Source organism: Pseudopodoces humilis, chromosome 4 (genome assembly GCF_049639895.1).
Source record: "Pseudopodoces humilis isolate 2021_Gansu_Grassland_sample_001 chromosome 4, ASM4963989v1, whole genome shotgun sequence".
NCBI lineage: Eukaryota > Metazoa > Chordata > Aves > Passeriformes > Paridae > Pseudopodoces > Pseudopodoces humilis.
This window is the reverse complement of record NC_142203.1, coordinates 66355263-66371586: the sequence shown is the minus strand read 5'-3', so window position 1 is coordinate 66371586 and position 16324 is coordinate 66355263. Positions and strand designations below refer to the sequence as shown.

General features: G+C 41.0%; 1 protein-coding gene across 1 annotated transcript in view; it reads right to left on the bottom strand.

Moving 5' to 3' along the window:
* Positions 1-16055, bottom strand: part of PRLR (prolactin receptor) — a 60333-nt gene extending 44278 nt beyond the window's left edge. Inside the window, exon 1 of the mRNA XM_005527980.3 lies at positions 16006-16055. The gene's annotated coding sequence lies outside the window, so the exon portion shown is untranslated. The remainder of the gene's footprint in view (positions 1-16005) is intronic.
* Between the last annotated feature and the right edge of the window lie 269 nt (positions 16056-16324).

Sequence of the window (16324 nt, the reverse complement as noted above, 5' to 3'; positions counted from 1 at the left end):
CACAGTGACATCATAGGACTGAGTATTCCAGTTATAGGACAGAGATACAAAGGTCATCACAAAGAACTTCTGACTTTTGGGTTTTTATTTACCTGCCTTTGAAGGATGAGGTTTTTTCATTGCATGTATGTAGAACTGCTATATCTACATGCATGAAAAGAGGAGGCAAGGGATATTAGTAAGATTTATATATGGAACTCAGCATACAGATTCAGTTCTAAACCCATTCAATGTAATGGTTTCTCATGTGCACATCCTTTTGCTGGAATTGCTTGTATAGTCAATTATCTGTTTCAGTATTAATTTCTAATAGTCTTCATAATGTGTAAACCACTCTTCAGAAATAAGACATTTGCTGGTCTGGACTACTGACTAATTCATAGTTTAGTGTGATGTTGCTACAGCAACCAAAAAGATGAAATTACATGTCATATATCATTTACACATTACTTACTAATTACTAAAAGCCATTAACCAGACAAAAGTGCTGTGATGGAGAAGACAAAGTATTTTAAAGCATTCTAAAATACCTTCTATTGTTCTGAAGTAAATCAAAGCAATAAACAGCACAAATAAGAGTGAAGAATTTGAAAATAAGACAGCCTTCACCTTTAACATGATTCCAGCATTTCTCAGAGTCCAGTTGCCAGAAGAATACATTTTTAGATCATGGGTAAACATTAGACTTTCTATTTCAGATTTCTAAGTGAGTGTTTGCAGACCACATCATAGTGTGAAGATATTTTTGCAGACCATGTGCTGCCCATAGGAAAACAGCTACTCTCTGAATGAAAGCTTTAGAGAATTTAAAAATGGGGGCTTGATCTTCCTCTAGTGGACCTCCTTAGCAAATACATGAGTGCTCATTAAAGTAATCTTGGTCCTCCAAGACAAGCTAATTACCTCTCACCCTCCCTGGAGAGACACAAACTAATATGAAAATGAAACCAGTATGTGCTTGTGTGGTGTTAGTGGTGGTGATGGATAAATTTAGCAATTTAAATTTAACGATTCAAATAGGCAAATTTCATGATTTAGTGAAGCTATTTATGCATCGAGTTTGAAAGTGATCTTGAAAACATGCAGTTTGCAATGTCACTGCAAATAGAAAGTACCCATGATTGGGTTAAAATTTTAGATTCACCAAGTGGGTGCACATTTTGGACACAAAAGTGAACAAAACATCTGGGAATGAGTCTGGGGATATTTTCCAGACCACAGCAGGAAGATTAATGACCTAAGTCTGTCAGGCTAAAATGGAAGCTTACTGAGAGACTGGATAAGGTTTTGATTTAAGAAAATAGGAGAAGAAAGAAAAGCAGTAAAACAATCTATAGAGTGGATAGGCCAGCTGCTCATTGTCAAAAAGGGTGTAATTCTTTGCTTATGTATAAACAGTAGAGAGTTTCATAATTATGTAAAAAGGGAACATTTTGTACTGCCAACAAGAGAAGAAATTCTGTAAGCAATGGAGGATGCCCAGTCTTTTTCTGCATCTGAAGTACCACAGGGTTTCTGGCACTTATATTTAGAAGAGAGGCAAGTCTCTGCACGTTCAACACACTCCCTGAGAGCACCAAGCAGTAAAACCTCTTGAGTGCCCAATGCTTACTACACTTTTCACAGCATCTTCTTGCATAAGGGAGAGAGAACATGCTGCAATACATCATTTCAGGGTTGGAGACAAAGACAACACGAATCCAGATGAAATACAGCACCTGCTGTATTTTATTTAAGACGTCTTTGCAGATAGGTTCAAGTTTTGAAAATGCCACCTACTCTGTGGACGTCAGTGCCCACAGTCCATAAATGGACTGGGTAAAAGTGCAAAACTAAAGTAAAGAGAAAATGAGTGCAACAAATGTCAGTACAGGGACAACTGGAAGAGGAGTGGGGAAGGCAGAACTCTAGTCAAATATCCTTGAGCCTATAACTGTGCATGAATTCATCACTGTAATGAGATGGAGAAGAATACAAGGTCTGTAAATACCTCCCCAGGAGGCAAAGGCAGAGCTTCTCTTCACTCAGCTCCTGGTATCCTTTTACTGTATTTCAAATAAATCTTCCACAGACACCAACTCATCTAGGTTTGTAATTCAAAAACAGTGGGGTACAATTACCAGCTAAATCCATCCAGCTGGGATACTCCTTCCCCCTTCTGGCAAGGCATATGAAGGCTACTGAGCTTATTGGCTCCTACCCATCCTTTGCCTCACACAGAACAAAATCCCCTTACCTCTGGAATGATCAGTCTGATAAACTTTATCCAACCATGAAAAGAAGTCTGTTTCATTGTAACCTAATACGAAGGGCAAAGATTCAAGACAGTGAGACAGATTGTAGCTCTGGAAGGAAGGTACCCTTAAGGATGCCACAAAGGATGGGGCACCCTCCTGAGTCCCTGGTTCCTGAGCACCTGATCAGTGCTAGCACCATGCCTAGTCATGCTCTTACAGTGAAATCTCCACTGCAAGGCTTCCTGAATGTGTTTTGAGTCACTGTGGAAAAACACGTGCTAGCAAGCAGACACATGCAAGGCTGTCAGAGATGCTCTGGCCAAGTGGAGGAGGCTGATTAGAACAAGGACTGGCAGCTTTGCCCCATGCTTTCTCCAAAGAATTATTTCAGATGGAGGCCAGGGACCTTGTCATGTCATGCCATCTTTTCTTGTAAGGCATTCCACATTGCAAGCATAAACTCTTCACTCAAACACTATCATACTGCCTGGGAAAGAGAGTCCTTTGAGTCAGTGCATCACAAGCTGCATTAAAGACAAGCCAGCAGGGTCCTGTAGAAAACAGGGCAGCACCAATTTTTTATGCTAGAAACAGCAGAGGAAGCTGCAGGGCAGTAGAACTGGATTACATAATGTAAGGACTGAAAAGGGGAAATATGGATGTCATTCTTAGGACTCTAGTGACTTGCCAGCTATTATAGAAGCTGCTCATTTGGTCTTGACAGAAAAGAAAAACAACCCACTAATAGGAAAAGTCTGAGCAGCAATAGAAAAAGAGGAAAGAAGAAAAAAATATCAGAAACAAAAAGAATAAAAAAGGAAGATTAAAAAAAAAAAGAAAAAAAAAGAAGCTCTGCTGCCACAAGCAGAGTAAAATCTCATTCAGATAGAGCCCTCTGTGCCCCATTAGACTGCATCTTGGGCAGAGAATTTTCTCTCATACAGAAATAAAGGCTATCTAAGCATTATTGTCAAATCCAAGGAAGCCCTCTTTCTTATCATAGAAAGACTGAAATCAAACCAATGTAGAAACCTTTTTTAAAAATGATCTTGGTTGGTTGCCAACCAACCAGACATCCACTCTTATGCCCCTCTTCACCAAGACAGAAGGCAAAATTTAAAAAATGGGTAGGTTGAGAAAAAGAGAGGGAAATCACCCACCAATTACCATCTCAGGCAAAATAGATTAAATATGGGTAAATTGATTTAGTTTAATTTAATTTAATTTAATTTAATTTTAATTTAATTTTAATTTTAATTTAATAGATTTGGATGATGAGAAGACAAAGACAAAATTAAAATAATACCTTCTTCCTCCTATCTTTTTTCCCAGCATCAATTTCACTTCTTCATGCATGGAGTCCTTTACTCCCCACCACTAAGTTGGACCAGGGAAAATTGGAGAATGGGGAGTTGTGGCCAGCACACACTAGTCCATCACTGTTAATCCTTTCTTCCTGTGTTTTACCCTGTAGAGTTCCCCAGCTCCAGCACAGGTCCTTCCCTGGGGCTCCAGCACGGTTCCTTCAGGAAAAGCCAACCTGAGCCACTGCAGGTCTCTCCTCCAGCTGCTATATCTGCCCCAACATGGTCTCTCCCACAAGATGCAAAAGAACACCTGCTCTGATGCCCAGAGCACTTCTTCCCTTCTTCTCACATGCTGGTGCTCACACTGTTGGTTTCTCACTCTTTTTTCCCCATTACTCCTCAGGCTGCCATGCAATGTTTTGCCCTCTCTTAGATTTGCTTTCACAGAGGTGCCACCAGCTCGGCTGACAGGCTCAGAGATGTCCTACGGTGGGTCCACTGTGTAGCCAGCTGTGTTTGGCACAGGGCAGTCTCTGAGCTTCTCTCACAGAGGCCAACCCTGATGCTGACAGTTTTATACCTACATCCAGTATATCCTCTGGCTTTTGGGATGTAAAGGCAGTAAAGTCTGTTCTAGCTGTCTGGCTCTATCTCTTTTCTGTCTGTAGCTGTGAAAATACGGGTAGGAGGAGGAAGATGAAAAAAAAATTCCAAGGGATGAAGAGAGCAGATTTAGATTCTCAAGACCAGGTAAAAGACAAGGCAATAATAGTCATGGTGCTGCAAAACTTAAGCGTGGTCTTTTTCTCATAGACTCCTGGTTTTGTAACCAAAGTTATTCCTGGGCTTGGCAACATCTTAGATGTAGACCAGGAGACACAAACAGCCAGGGCCATTGCACTTTACTGTCCTTTCACAGACTGCACAGCATTCAGCTGTTTTCCAGTATTTTACCCAGGCTTGTATCAAGTTGATTTTATGGGTACTATCAGTAGATCTTAAACCATCTGACAGTGCAGCCAGGTAACAGGTAAGAAGCTGACATCAGAATATGGAGTCATTCCATATGAGAGTAGAGGCACAGGCAGTAAGAATCATGGTCAGAACATTAATTTATTGACTGTAAATCTCTGCATGGGAGCAGAGCATCCAATAAGCTAGCATCACAGGAAGACCCTGAAGTCCTGAAATATGTAAATCTCGCTGCTTCATGGCATATACAACAAAGCTGAACTCTAACTGTTCAGAGTAGATGATAAGTTACCAGAGTAAGATGCAGTGTTGTCAGGACTTCTCCAGAGAGCAACTATAGATATATATTTCTGAACAAAATTTCTGGCCCAGGCAGTAATGTTGCCTCTGTGGAAAAAGGATTGGTATTAGGACAGCAACAATCATAGAAATGCAGATTTAGAGGATGAACTTGAGCATGATTGCTACAGGAAAATTTACAGGATCTGAGCTTGCCAATGGTAAAATAGCTCCAAAGCTTCAAAGAGTACCTTGTGGTCAAAGGATGCCAACTGACTTCTGGGTCAGTAGGAACACCCAGAAACATCTCTAAAAAGGCAGAATAGCTAATTCAGAATGCATGAAATAAGCCCAGAAGGACCTTTCACATTCCCAAATTAATACTCCATTACTAATACTTCAACACCTGAAAAATTATGTAGTCTATCTGCAGATGTTATTAAGTTCACAAAAAGAATGTGCTCAAATACAGGAGGAGACTGAATTCAAGAAAATGTTCTTTCCTTTAATTAAGTCTTTCCATGGCTTTCCATGGCTTCAGCTTTTCCTCTTAATCACTAGGACAGCACCTACATGCTCTGAAAGCAGTGGTTCTTGGATTGCCTCATCCTAAAAAGTCCATTTGCACATGCCCTTTGTCTAAGCTCCATTATCCTCTGAGAGCAAGTGAGGGCCTCAGCTTCTCTAAGATAATTCTTCAGGACCTGAGACTGTTCCAATGAGAACACCACCCGACAAGTACACCATCCCCTTTCCTTAATCCAAAGAAGGTTTTTTATTCTTTAGTGATCTTTTTTTCTTATTTAATTCCAACACCTGACTACAGAACTGCGTCATTCTGGCAGAATCTTTGAAGGCAGAGACACCTTCCACTAGACCAGGTTACTGAAAGCTCCATCCCAACCTGACCTTGAACACTGCCAGGGATGGGGCATCCACAACTTCTCAGGGCAACCTCTCCTAGTGTTCCACCATCCTCACAGTAAATAATTTCTTCCCGTATGCAATCTAAAGCAACCTTCTCTCAGTTTGAAGCCGTTCTTCCTTATGAATTACTACAATCCCTTGTGAAAAGTCCCTCTCCAGTTTTCTTATAGCCCCTTTAGGTACTGAGAGGTGCTATCAGGTCAGTCTGGAGCCTTCTCTTCTCCCAGCTGAAAAACTGCAACTCTTTCAAGTTGTCTTCATAAGAGTGATTCTCCATTCCCCTAAACATCTTGTGTCTCTCCTCTGGCTCCAGCAGGTCCCTGTCCCTCCTGTTCAGGGACCCCAGCTCTGGATGCTCCAGCTGGGTCTCAGCAGAGCAGAGCAGAGGGGCAGAATTCCCTCCCTCCCCTGCTGCCCACGGGGCTCTGGATGCAGCCCAGGACACGTTTGGCTCTCTGGGCTGTGAGTGCCATGGCTGGGCCATGTCCAGCCTCTCACCCACCAGCACCCCCAGGTCCTTCTGGGCAGGGCTGCTCTCAATTCATTCTCCACTTAGCCTGTTCTTGTGCTTGGCATTTCCCCAATCCAGGTGCAGGACCTGGCACTCGTTGTTGCACTCGTTCAACTTCTTGTTGAACTTCAGGAGGTTCTCACAGGCCCATCTCTCCAGCCTGTTCAAATCCACATCTCTCCACCTCTGAGACAAGGATGTTGTGGGGAGTCCTGTCAAATGCTTTGCACAACTTCAGTCACTCTTCCCCTATCCACCAGCATTTTAACCCCCGTTGTAGAAGGCCACCAAATTTGTCAGGTGTGATTTGCCTTTACTGAAGCCTTGCTGGCTCTCACAAATCCCCTCCATATTTTCCATGTACTTTAGCACAACTTCCAGGAGGATTAGCTCCATGATCTTGCTGGACACTGATGTGAGACTGGCCAACCTGTAGTTTCCAGGCTCTTTGCTTTTTTCCCCCACTTTGGGTTAGGTTTCTCTTTTTTTACAATCAGTGGGAACTTTACTGAACTGCCAGTACTTCTCAAATATGGTGGTTGAAGGCTTAGACACTTCATCTGCCTGTTCCCACATACACATCTTATCAGGGCCCATGGACCTATTCACCCCAGGTTCCTTACATGTCCTTGAACTTGATCTTCTCCTATGGCAGCTGTTTCTTCATTCTCCCTGCCCCTGCCTTTGTCTTTTGCAACCTGGATGGTGTGGCTGGAACACTTGCTCGTGACTCAGGCAAAAAAAAAATGGTGGTATGATTTTTGACCACAGTAAGGTCATGTCAAATCTGATTGTAAATTTAGAGGAACAATTTAGAGGCAGCAATCAACAGGTATTTGCAATTGGTTTAGAAAGGATATTTAAAGATTATGAAAGATGCTTTGACCCTAACTGACAAAAACAAAATCAAAGTCTTTGTACTTCAAAGTGGGAAGTTATTTCATCACTGTAGAATGGGGTGAGTTGACTTAGACAATGGGAGACAATGATCAAAACCCTTTGATACTTACTTACCTGAAGGGGAAGAGGAACAAAGAGAAATTTGTAGAAAAAACCACTTAGAGATTAGTATACCAGTAATCAGAGGTATTCCAACGGAACTGAAGGCAGACATCTTCATCACATTCAGGAGCTCCTCTAAAATTAAGTCTTGCAGGAATCTTACAAAATCCAGACTATAAAAAGTTACCTTTGCCCATATATTCAAATCTCAGGCACAGGGACAGTGAATTTGAAGAAATAAGTATATTTTCATCCTTAGAAGCATTGCAAAAATGTGGGTCTGTTTTAAATTTCACTTATAATGTCTGATAGACTTAAAGCAGCCACAACCAATCTGGTCTCACTGCTCTACCTCTACCAGTTGACATAATCTTAAACTGGATCTGAGTAGAAAAGGGAATTCTTTTGAACTACGTACATTTATGTGTTACTTATTAAATGAGATTTAATACAAGACATATAGTTTATAAACTCAAAAAAAATATATAATATACAAAATGTATCTTCCTTAGAGATATATTTTGATTTTATTCCAGTGTAGCAGAAAAATTAGGTGTCTTCTGATTGCAGTGAAAAAGGATTGATTAACCTATACATGTAGACTGAAAAGAATGACTCAAGTACAACCTTTTTGTTCTCCCATCACTATCTAGCCTTGGCTGACTTGCAGGATACTGGAAGAGAACATTGTTCTGGATTCAATCTTACTGACTCAGGATGACAGCCAACATGAAGGAAGAATTACATCAGGGATATTCTCTAACACTAGGTCAAGACTGCTGATGGAGAGCTGCATAATTATCTACTAAGTGACAATTGTGGGATTTTAAAACTTTGTCTTTTAAAACTTTTAAAACTTTTTAATGTGGACGAAACACAATTTTAATATGTTAAAGCAGAATAAGTATTACAAAATCTTCTGTAAAAATTAAGTCAACAGAGAGCTCTGATCACCCAAAGACATTTCTAAAGACCACGTATATTATTTCAATTTACTTAAGAGAGTAATTTCACTATGTTATGATGACAAGTACATTCTTTTGAAAGGCCAGAACATTTAAAATGTAAGCTGGTTTTAGATCACATTTTTCTTTAAATATCATTATGAATTATTCATCATTCATTAAGCATGTCATAGTCATATGTATACTGAGTGAAAGATAGAACCAGAATTTTTCAAACCTATGTGTTTGTAAGAGATTGAAATGCTTAATAGCTTAAACATTGTTAAAATCATTGAAGGACTTTTGCCCACTATTGCAAGCTGCAAAGAAGGAGCTATTCATCTGCAACTACTGAAGCCCACCCTTCCCCAAATACATCTCCTAATTGGAATTTGGACTTGAAATAATATAAAGGGGGTATACTATTGTCCAATCAGCCCAGGTCAGAGGAGAAGAATGTGTCCACAAGTGATACTGGAAGAGACACTGGGATTCTGATGGCTGCTGATGTGCAAAGTAACCACCCTGGTGCAGAGGGCAGCACAGCCCACCTCAGGCTACAGCTGGGTGTTGAATGAGACACAGAAAGGCAAACTGCAGAGGTGAGCCCTGTCTCTTTGTCCTTACTCAAGGGAACTCAACTGTGATAACTCCCCTGCTAGGAAGTGTGCCAGGAAGTGCTGGACACTGCAGCCTGAAGGCATTGATCTCTGCTGATGAGCCATGATGGACTCAACTGGACAGACATCACAGGCACTGTGATATCTTAGGTGCCAAAGACTCCCAGAGTGTCCCATGATCCACAGCATTACATCATCCAGTGTATTCTCACCAGAACCTGGGCATTCTCACCAGAACCTAAGCCAATATAAACCCAGCAGATTGTGTGTTCTGTGGATTTTTCTAGGGATTACTCCCATGATGCAACAAATCCAGTCTGCAATCATCACTTTGATGAGATTGTGACCAACAGATATGGAAATTCCAACAACCAAGATTCGTCACAACGCCTTCAGGTTGTGAGCCCTCTCCTCTCCTCTCCTCTCCTCTCCTCTCCTCTCCTCTCCTCTCCTCTCCTCTCCTCTCCTCTCCTCTCCTCTCCTCTCCTCTCCTCTCCTCTCCTCTCCTCTCCTCTCCTCTCCTCTCCTCTCCTCTCCTCTTCCTCTCCTCTCCTCTCCTCTCCTCTCCTCTCCTCTCCTCTCCTCTCCTCTCCTCTCCTCTCCTCTCCTCTCCTCTCCTCTCCTCTCCTCTCCTCTCCTCTCCTCTCCTCTCCTCTCCTCTCCTCTCCTCTCCTCTCCTCTCCTCTCCTCTCCTCTCCTCTCCTCTCCTCTCCTCTCCTCTCCTCTCCTCTCCTCTCCTCTCCTCTCCTCTCCTCTCCTCTCCTCTCCTCTCCTCTCCTCTCCTCTCCTCTCCTCTCCTCTCCTCTCCTCTCCTCTCCTCTCCTCTCCTCTCCTCTCCTCTCCTCTCCTCTCCTCTCCTCTCCTCTCCTCTCCTCTCCTCTCCTCGAGTCTCCTCTCCTCGAGTCTCCTCTCCTCGAGTCTCCTCTCCTCTCCTCGAGTCTCCTCTCCTCTCCTCTCCTCTCCTCGAGTCTCCTCTCCTCTCCTCGAGTCTCCTCTCCTCGAGTCTCCTCTCCTCTCCTTTTATTCTCTTTTATTTTTATATTTTATTTTATTTTATTTTATTTTATTTTATTTTATTTTATTTTATTTTATTTTATTTTATTTTATTTTATTTTATTTTATTTTATTTTATTTTATTTTATTTTATTTTATTTATTTCTTCTTTTATTTTTTCTTTTTTCTTTCTTCTCCATATATGTTTTTAAGTGGTATTTTTATGCTTTTACATTATCATATTTCTCTAGGTAATAATAACCAAAAGGCTACATCCCTACTTTCAATTGCAACCAAATTGTTCTAAAATAAACCCTACATGTATAAATTTACAAACACCAGTCATTCACTCTAATCTGCCCCAAGGGATCTATTAACAAGAACCTGGGTTACTCTTCTTTGCAGGAGAGGGTTATAACGGTTTTCTCTTGTTTTGTACTTATGGGTTTTTTAAAAGACTTTATGAATCTGAAGGAGAACCACAGTCCCTTATGAACTCCCATAAATATTGTGGTGTTTGTTTATGGCTGGTTAATGAATATTTGAAAGGGAGATCCTGGATCCTATGGTCGAGCTTTCCCACTCTTGGCTGATGCACAGCAGAGAACAAGACCGCCTGCTGTGAATGCATAGCACAGCTTGTCTATGGGAACTTTCTATTCACTGTGTGTGGAAGGAGCTACCATAAAAGATGCTGGGGGTAAATTCAACTGTAGGTGACTATTTTCCTCCAAACACACCATCCTCTTGTTTCTGGAGAAAGCACACATTGTTTAGAGTTACTGGAGTTTAACTAGAGTTAAAGCAAAGTTCTGTTTGCTTCTCTGCACTATGGAGAATAGAAAAGTCAGACACTGTACGCACTGGAGGATAAAATGTACTGCAGACTCTGTCCCCTGACCCATCAAAACTTCTCTTACTACAACACAGTTCTAGCTCTTGGCTAATACATGTTCTCTGAAAGCTTTCAGAGCTCTGAGCACTCCCTTTCTACCTTCCCCCTAGCTGGAATGTTGGGTGCCTGAGCTCAGGCTCAGCTTCAGTAACGAGGTAAGAGCCCACCTTTGAGAACAGCCCTTCCAAAAAGGTCTGCTGAGAAGTGTCCAGGGGTGGGCTCTCCTATTTCTCTCTGCAGTGGCTTAAAAACTGAAGCCTCATTCTGGCCCCACCTGAGGCGAGCTGCAGTCATGCCCGTGCTGAGCCAGGTGCCTCACTAATCTGGACCCTGACCCTTCAGCCTGAGCTCTCGGCTTGATCCCTGACATGCCTCATTGTCTATGGATTCATGGCTGAACCTGCTACTGTCACTAGGCTTATTTGGGCACTGTGGGCTGTGTCCTGACACAAATTATGAACATACACATCTCTGACACCACAACAAGCTTTTGTCTCCATCTAGTTCCTTGCTGGGCAGCATATTTTGTGTTTGAGACTACAGCTCAACAATGTGGAAGAGTGGATCAATGAAGTGGGAGTTTCACTTCCCTCACAAGCCTTGCTCCTGGACATGAGCTCCCACTTCTCCATGTGCCAGCTGAGATCCATGCTGACAAAGGCCTTCAGTCAGGCTGACTTTAGGAAGTTAAATCAGCTTCCAAAGGGGTACGCCAAAGATGGTGCAAAAGTGGTCGTGCTCACAGGTAGGTAGGAAGAAATAAGTGGAGGGAGGAGTGGGCGAACAGGACCTCCCCTTTTACAGAAGCATTTGGTAGCTGCACTCAGTCACAGTGTCAAAACCTGCCAGTTACATGTCTGATCACCCTAAATTCAAACCATGCATTTCTCTGAGGGTTTATGAATGGAGACAGCAGAGAGTACAAAAAAGGTAGCTCAGCTTCTTGAACTGAATACATAAACATATTTGTTCTCACCAGACTGCCTTTTTAAATATGCCACTAGCTTTGGAAGTTTAGTAAAGCAAAAGGAAAGTCTACACAGAGAAGCAAGGGAAAACAAACAGAAAATTCTCTACTTCCCATCAGAAGGTTATGTCCAGCTATATTCTAGGAAGCAGGTCCTCACTATGCATAGAGGTTACTCAGGAAGATAAATGTCCCAATAATTATTGTTCTCTCCTCTTCTCCTTTGCCTTAGTTTTATTTCTAAGCAGACAACATGGTATAGAATATTTCCTTGTTGAGCTTGGTTCAGCTGTAATATCTGGTCCCCTCCCAGTCTCTTGGCCAGAGTACTGGCCCATGGAGGGGGAATGTTGGGGGCACGGCCTTGATGTTATGTGAGGCTGCCTGGTGGTGGGCTTGGTAACACCAAGGTAACACTGATGTGTTAGCAACACCTTTCTAGCTACTGACACACAGCACAGCACTCTGAAGGCTGCTGTGGGGGAAGTCCCCCAACCCAACCCTTCCTGAACTTGCCAATGCCAAAAAATGTCAAAAGGCACTCTGCAGAAGCCAGCTGCCTGTCCCACTAAACTATAGGGTATTGCTATGTTGGATGATTAATGCCTATACAGTTTTCTTTATTGGAAAAGGCTATTACACAAGGGATTCAAGAGTTCTGTGGGAAGTGTGTAAACCCCAGAAGTGTTTATGTAATCACTACTTCCCCTTAAGTGCACACGGCAAATTTCCAGAGTTTTGGACATGGTCAGGAATGTTACTGGATACCTGATTTTAAAAAAATGGGGTAAGAAACTAAGAGAATGATGTGAAAAGCCTATCTCCATTGTACAGATCTGGGCTATAGAAACATATATACCATTTCTTCTTCATAACCCTCTATTTATTTTGGGAGTTAGACAGGCACATTCTCTAAGTAAAGCTCTGAAAACATTTAGCAGGGGTTAACACATGGCAGAAAAACAATAGTGCATAGAAAGGAAAGTGCAAATTCAAGGCACTTTGATAGACTTTTGTGATAACCTGTATTGACCTGAGCAAGAGGTCAACAAAACAGTGCTTTGGAAACTCAGTTACAGTTATCATTAACATGGGTGACAGTGACTAACTAAGAAGAGGCATTTGAATGGTGTGATTATACCCCTGTGCCTTTCCCCTTTCCTCTGTTTTTATCCCAAGGAGCTCCCCCTCACTTGCACACATTGGTAAATGCAGTCAAGAAAGCATCAGGAACACTGGCCAGACCTGTCCCGCAGGTGCTGCCCAGCCACTGTAGCAGTAGGCAATGCTTGAGGGCATCACAACTTCCCCAGCTGCTACAAAGTATTTTCTTCCCACAACAGGCAGCGCCTTAACTTCACAAAGCCATAGTTCAGCCTTTCATATTCTTCCCTGATACGTCAAAGGCTCTGAAGTGAGAAAACCTAATACTCCTGCATACAAAAATCAGCTCTGCCTAGACCTGCAATGAAAGTATGTGAAAGGCAACCAAAATAATAGCTGAACCACACAATTCCAAAGAGCTGACACTGGCATCACAGTTCAGTCTTTAAAAAAATAATTTTTGAATTAAAGTATATCTGTAATGTCTGTGATTTGTCATCCACAGAATACTCTATAGACCCACCCTCACAGAGACAACAATTGGGAGCAGTTGCTGGACAAAACTAAATCAGCCAAATCACCTGCTATTATGAATAATCATACTGCATAAGACTCTAAATTAGCTACTCAAGATTATTTTTAAAGTAGCAACCTCTTTGGCTCTGACTGTGTTGTTATTGGAAACTGATCTGATCTTTAACTGCTTTAAGGGAAAAGAATAATCTTCCAATTCCCTGTTAAAGTTTATTCTCTGTTTTACATCTGCTTATTTATGGTCCAGGACAGAGTATTACATTTTAATATCTTTTCTGTCCTTAGTATTACAGCCTCCACCTGGCATTATTTCTGCACTCTACAACATGTTATTGAGAGATACAATAGCCCCTTCACAGATGGCAGACAATTAGACAATTAGATAGATGGGGCTTTGATAGCCCTGCCATGGTACAGAGGAGTGGTGCTTGGTGATCTTAAAAGGTCCTTTCCCACACTGACCATGCTATGACCTTACTTCTTGTATTTTTTTGCTAGGCTAGAAAGATTATTTTTGTGATATCTCCTTGTAAGCTACTAGAATAGTAAGAATAGGAGCTTTCTTTGTACCTCATCGAATTTTAATCCATGTTCCTTGAATGAGAAGAGTAGAACTTCACAAATTACTTTGATATCTTCACTAGAACTTTGAATAACATCATTAACACTTCTCTAATTCCATTAGAAGTAGTTCAGCTACAGCAGGCCAACACTCCTAGACTTGTACTTGTCAAAGTAATTTGTCTGTGTTTCCAACTAATGAGCTGCTGGCTGAAACAGTAATTTTTGTTATTAGTCCAATCTCAGTCATTGATTTAAACAAGTATTAAAGATTCAGATCCAACACTCATCCTGAGAAATTTCAGAGCCAACCCTCTCCTACACAAGAGCTTTCCTTTCACTGCTAGTGTTAGTATGTACTGAGGTACAGTCCTACATATTATTTTCTAAATCCCACTTCTCAATCCTGTAGTTTCCTACCTGTAAAGAAAAGGTGTTTTACTGAAGTTGGATAAGATTTACTGCACTTGTATGTAGACAGGAATCAGTCAGCCTAGCTCTAATGGCTTCAACATTTCATTCTGCTCAGAGCTGTTTTGAAGTTCCCCATACATTCTAAATTACTCTAGCCGGTAAAAAGCTATCTGCATAAATTTCTTCCAACATCTCCTTCAATATAGATTTTATATACACAACATTCTTGAGTGATTTTGTAATATCTGAGAACAGATTTTATCATTACATGCCCTGTTTCTTTATATCACTTCCACACAATTATGTGACGGAGATTTCCCATTAGCAGACATCCAACACTAGCAGACGACTTGGGAGCTCACCAAATCATCTGTGGAAAGAACTCTTTGCAAAAACCTTGAAAACCACAAACTCCAACTGATTTATAACTGTGCAAACCAATGTCAGAGAAAATGTAAACATCTACTGAAATCTGCATGAGTTTATGAAATTAAAAACAATGTTGAAACCCAACTCAGTGTGTTGCTGTGTGTTAGCAGCTTGCGTCACCATCCTAAGATCTGTAGGCAATATATTTTGTATTAGCAGCCTGGATTTCTGTCACTGTGGCTAAAACACTCAGATCTGGCATTGTCTTACAAAAGCTGGCTTTAGCCCAGATGTTTATCAATTCATCATTTCAGCTTGGTCATAAAATCTCCTTCAATTTTAAAAGCAAATGTTTGGTGTTTCTTAAAAAACCTGAAATAACTGATTTTTCACATGTAGTTTCAAGTTATATACTCAAATTTGTTTCTTCCATTCAAGGAACAAAATTCTCACAAAAAGCACAACATTTTACACATTTACATTAAAATGAAAATGTCAAGCAAAAACACACTGCTTTTTTGAGAACAGATTATTGTAAAAAAATAGCTTCTTTGCTGGTGATACTACTTAATAAAGAAATACAAAGTGTTCAGATGGCCTTTCAGGCTTTGCTTGTTTAATTTAATTACATAATTGCGAGGAAAATACTTAAAAAGAAATTGCCTACATAATAGATTTAGTAGTGTGCTTATGCGAAAGAAAAAAAACAAACAATAAAATAGCAAAATAATACAGCCAGTTCAAAGCCACAGGGAGTTTTGCTATATTGAATAAAATTTAGTTACAAATAATTTTTAAGTGGACTTGATCCTAAATCTGCTTCTTAACAAAATCTGAAGCGCTTTTGCAAAAGTTTCCACTTAATTATTTCCTTTCAACTCTGTGTTTCTTTTCATTAAACACAAAACAGAGTGGACACCTACTACTATCTAGGTTGTTTATTCCAATACTTAAATAATGTACCTGCCTTACAGTTTAACTTTAAACACTGGAAATTAATTTTCTGGGGATAATGCTGCATTTAAAACACAGTTCTAAGATTATATAAATATTTGGTAATAGCATGATACAGAAATATTTTGTAACTCTAGGCTAATATGAATTTTATGTCAGTAGTAGTTTGCCCACAGCTTAAGCTTCTGATGGGCTACTCACAGTAGGGCTTTATCCAACAATTCCACATACTCTAGTTCTTATTATGTGAGCAAATCCCAAGTTATTGGCAGTCACAGAGTTCAAGGACAGAAGGAAAAAATCAGAACATGCAGTACCATTTGCACATTTGAGGCTAACACATTTCATGCACTTAATAAAGTAACTCAAGATAATCAGTTTCATCCAGAGAAAGGGCAGAAGTAACTGATTTTACCACAGTCTGTTCTCAGGCAGTCTCCAGTGATTTCAGAAACCTTCCTTGACTCCAAATCTCCTGGCTGAAGTGCAGAGTCGCGGCTTTCCCCCTGTCAGTGGGCACAAAGAGTATGTCATGTCACTTGTCAGCCCATGTCCTGCTTCTCGCTATGGATGCCTACCAGACAGTCCTTGCCGTCATCCCTGATAACTCATCTCAGGGGAGAATCGTGCTCATCCCTGATAACTCATCTGGGGGGAGAATCATGCTCAGCACTGAAAGGGTGTTCCTATCCTGGAAGCTGCTCCTTGTCTCAGCACTTCTGAGTCAGCCATAG